Here is a 5,176-nt window from a genome sequence, read left to right as displayed (position 1 = left end):
AGGGGTCCAAGATTATCTTCTGTGTCTGTGTTAATTGGTTTCCCTTTTCTTTGTTGAAGAGGGTCTGTGCAATCCTTCTGCCTAGTCCGCCATCTTGCCAGAACTCCTAAAAACTCTCAAACCTCTTACATAAATCACAGACTTAGATTTTTAGAATTTCTTTTTTTTTTAAAATCAAAAAGTATTAATGGATGTCATCTCCAATGTGCAACATATTCAAGTTACTATGAACCACACATATAACCATTTTTTTTACATTTTTCCTTACTATGCATGCTATGTACAATGTTGCAGCACATAATTTGATATTACTATTCTCAGATATTGATATGTGGTGTTTCAACACCCAAAGACAAATATAGATTTTGTTTATAAAGATACTGATAATAAAATGTTATAATGAATACTGAAAAAAAAAAAAAAAAAAAAGAGTATTTGATTTAGGTCCGAATGCATTTGGAACTGAAACCTATAGTATGTTGGAGAATAAGTGTAGTAGTAAATGCCAATTATTCACTAGATTCTGACATATTTCATATTACTTAAACTTTTAACTACTTTAAGTAGAAGTTATCATTGTCTTTTCTATGTAGGATAATTTTTTTAAAGTATATGGTTAAAGTTTGCATTTGAACACTGCTTAAAATTTAAAGATTATTTTGTTTAGCATAATTATATTTCTATTTTGTAATATTATACAGGAAAAGATATAGTACTTTGCTATGCCATCAGTGTTGTTGTTAGTTTCCATCATGACAGTTACAACGCATAGCAACTCCATGTGTGCATGTAGAACTGCTCCATGAGGTCTTCAAGGCTGTGACCTTTTGAAAGCGTCTCACCAGGACTGTCTTCTGAAGCACTTCTAGTAGGGTGGAACATCCCACTTCTGGCTTGTAGTTTAACACTTAACAGTTTGAGCCATCCTGGGACTCCTGATGTTATCAGTTTTTGTAGTTAGCAGCCATCAAGTCAGTTCTGACCATATATATGCATATACATAAGCAACCTTATGTATAACAGAACTCAACACTATTGGGTCCTGTGTTGTTCTCACAGTTGTTGCTATGTTTGAGCCCATTGCAATCACTGTGTGAATCCATCTCATTGAAGGTCTTCTTCTTTTTTGCTAACCCTCTCCTTTATCAAGCTTGATGCTCTTCTCCAGTGATTGATCCCTATTGGTAAGGTGTCCAAAGTACATGAAATTAGTCTGGTCATCATTGCATCTAAAGAGCCTTTTGGCTGTCCTTCTTTTAAGACAGTTTTGTTTATTTTTCTGGCAACCCATGGTATACTTATTATTATTATTATTATTTCCAACACATAAATCAAATGCCTCAATTCCTCTTTGGATGTCCTTATTCACTATCCATTCTTAGAAGTGTATGAGGCAATTGAAAATACCATGGCTGGCATCAATTACATATTAGTCCTCAAAGTACATCTTTGCTTTTTAACAGTTTATAGAGATTTTAAAAAAGATTTCCCAAAAGCAATGCACTATTTGATTTATGGACCATTGTTTCCATGGGTGTTGATTGTGCTTCCAAGTAAAAACTCTTTCACAAATTCAACATTTTCTCATATTATCATGATGCTACTTATTGCTCCAGTTGTGAGGATTTTTGTTTCCCTCACAATGAGATTTAATCTATACTGAAGGTTGTAGTCTTTGATATTCATCAGTAATATTTCAAATCTTCTTTGCTTTCAACAAGCAAAATTGTGTCATGTGCATATCACAGGTTGTTGATGAGTCTTCCTCCAATCCTGATGATACAAACTCCTTCATACAGTGCAATTTCTCTTGTTATTTGTTGAGCATACACATTGAATAAACCAAAAAAAAAAAAAAAAAAAACCCTCATTGCCATCAAAGTATCATGGAAATATACAACCTTGACACATACTTTTCCTGATTTTAAATCATACAATATCCCCTTTTTCTGCCTCTTCATCTATGTATAGGTTCCTTATGAGCACAATTAAGTGGTCTGGGATTCCCAGTCTTTGGAATATTATTCATAATTTGTTATGATATGCAAGGTCAAATGTATTTGCATAGTCAGTAAAATACAAATTAAAACCTTTCTGGAATTGTGTGCTTTCAGTCAAGATCCATCAGACATCAGCAATGATATTCCTCATCCAATGTCCTCTTCTGAATCCATCTTGAATTGCTGGCAGTTCCCTATCAATTGCTATTTCAATCATCTTTGAGTGGTTATTCTGTCTCAGTTATCTAGTTCTGCTATAAAAGGAATGACTTTAACAAACAGAAATATACTTTCTCACAGTTTAAGAGGTCAGGTGTCCAAATTCAGCTCACCAGCTTCAGGAGATGGCTTTCTCTCTCATCTCTGGAGGGGAGTCCTTATCTCCTTTCAACATCTGTGGGCTTGACAACCTTTGTAGATGGTAGGTGACTGGGCATCATTCCTGCACTGCATTTAAGAGGTTCTCTAAGTCCAAAGAATGCACTCCACTGAATCTATTTCCTGGTGGGAATGAGATACGTCCTTCTCTGTTCTTGCTTCTTTCTCCTTTTATCTCTTGTAAGATGAAAGGTAATGCAGGCCCCATTCCATGGAAATTCCCCTTATATTTTAGCAGGCTGTGACTTGAGAAAATTTGTTGCATCCCACCCTAATCCCCTTACAACTGAATGACTCATCATATCAGATCATATAATGAAGGCTGAATGTATCATTACGTAATTGCCAAACTACATTATTACGTAACTGCCAAACCACAGAGCACCATGGCCCAGACAAGTGTACACATATTTTGCAGGAAACAATGCAATCCATGACATTCCAAACTTTGAGCCCCAATGATTCATGTCCTTGTCACATGAAAAACATATTGAATGTAATCAGTACTTTTACTAAAAATATAACAAAAATCAAATATCCACCATTGTTCAAGCATGCATGTTATGATATAAGTGAAGCACATTGCCACCAAATCTTACCCAGAAAAATATTAAGTATTTACTGATGAAGATCAAAGGCCACAGCCTTCAGTATGGGTTACACCAAAACATAAAGAAAACAAAAATCCTAGCAACTGAACCAGTAAACAGCATCATGATAAACAGAGAAGATATAGGGTTGTCAAAGGTTTCATTTTTACTTGGACCCACAATCAATACATATTGAAGCAATCTGCTGCAACAATCTCTTTAAAGAGTTAACAAGCAATGATGTCATTTTGAAGACTAAGGTGTGCCTGACTTAAGCCATGGTATTTTCAGTCTCCTCAAATGTATGTGAAAGTTGAACAATGAATACTGACGACTAAAGAATTGATGCATTTGAGTCATGGTGTTGTCACAAAATAATAAATATACCATAGGCTTCCAGAAGATCAAATAAATCTGTCTTGGAAGAAGTACACCCAGAAAGCTCTTTAGAAGTGAGAATGGCAAGACTGGGTCTCATGTACTTTGGACATGATATCAGAAGGGAATATTCCCTGGATAAGGACAGCATGCTTGGTAGAGAGTCAGTGGACAAAAAAGTAAGACCCTCGAAGAATTGAATTGACATGGTTGCTGCAACTATGGGTTCAAACATAGCAATGATTGTGAAGACAACAAAGAACTGGGCAGTGTTTGGTTCTGTTGTACATAGGGATGTTGTGAGTTGTAATTGACTTTAATAGCATCTAACAAAAACAACAACTGGATATAAGGAATATAAGTTAATTAGATGAAAGCAATCGTGACAAATATTTATTTCTAAAAATCACAGTCTGCATTTGAAACAAAGCCATACCAGAAGTTTCAGAAGTCAGTATCCTAGGTATGGTATTTCTATGAATGTAATTATATAGTACTATGAGTTAGCTTTGACTATAATTTTAAGTGATATCATGCAATTTTTACAATTTTCATGTAGTTGGAATTTTCTAAGTCTGAATTTGACTAAGAGTATTTCTTGAAAAATTTAACTTGATGCTAAGATTTTGGTTTTGGACAGAAATACTCGGCTATCTTATAATGAGTAAAAATTTACAAAAAACAGATAGTTTAAAAGTTACATCTGTCATGTTTTGTGAGAAATGTACAATTGAACAAATAAGAAAAAGGAAAAACAATAAGGTGTATAGGAAGGTACATATTAATTTTTGAAATTTTTCTAGGCAGTATTGGAATTTTAATATATATGGTTATAATAGATAAAATTAATCATGCTAATTAGAGTAGATTACAAGCACAAAATATTAAAAACACAAAACAAAACAAAACAAAAAAACTAAGACACCAAAGTGAGCCATTACCTGTCTGTACACCTTTCCATCATCTTGCTTTGGCTAAAACCAACATCTTTGTAGTTGTCCCTGCAGCCTTTTCAAGTTGACATTTTTCCCTCCCTGATACCTCATGCAACTCCAGAAACTGTGAGTATGCTGTTCCGTTGAGTCAGTTTCTATTCACAGTGATGTTATATACAACAGAATGAAGTACTCCCCAGTCCTGTGCCATCTTCAAAATCATTCCCATGCTTGAGCCCATCATTGCAGCCACTGTGTAAATCCATCTCATTAATGACTTTTCCCTTCTTCACTGAACCTTTACTTTACTCAGCATGATACCCTTCTCCAGGGGTATCACTTGTGACAACATGATCAAAGCATCAGAGAGAAAGTCTGGTCATTCTCACTTCTAAGGGATATCACAGCTATGTTTGCTCCACGACATATTTGTTCATTCTTCTAGTAGTCCATGGCTCCAATATTCTTGGAAATAATATCCTTTGCCAAGACCACAATTCAAATACATTAATTCTTTTGTGGTCTTTATTCATTGTCCAGCTCTTACACGTAAATGAGGCTCTTGAAAATACCATGGCTTGGGTCAGGCACACCTTACTCCTTAAAATGACATCTTTGTTCTTTAATGCTTTAAAGAGGTCTTTTTGCAGCAGATTTGCCCAGTGCAATGCATCTTTTGATTTCTTGACTGCTGCTTCCATGGCCATTGATTGCATATCCAAGTGAAATGAAACTCTGTTGTTGTTGTTGTTGTTGTTAAGTGCCGTCGAGTCGTTTCCGACTCATAGCGACCCCATGCACAGCAGAACAAAACACTGCCCGATCCCACGCCAGCCCGACAATCCCTGCTATACTTGAGCCCATCATGGCAGCCACCGTGTCAGTCCATCTCGTT

Source organism: Orycteropus afer, unplaced genomic scaffold (assembly GCF_000298275.1).
Source record: "Orycteropus afer afer isolate SDZICR_OR568_19922 unplaced genomic scaffold, OryAfe1.0 scaffold01109, whole genome shotgun sequence".
NCBI lineage: Eukaryota > Metazoa > Chordata > Mammalia > Tubulidentata > Orycteropodidae > Orycteropus > Orycteropus afer.
This window is presented reverse-complemented; position numbering follows the sequence as displayed.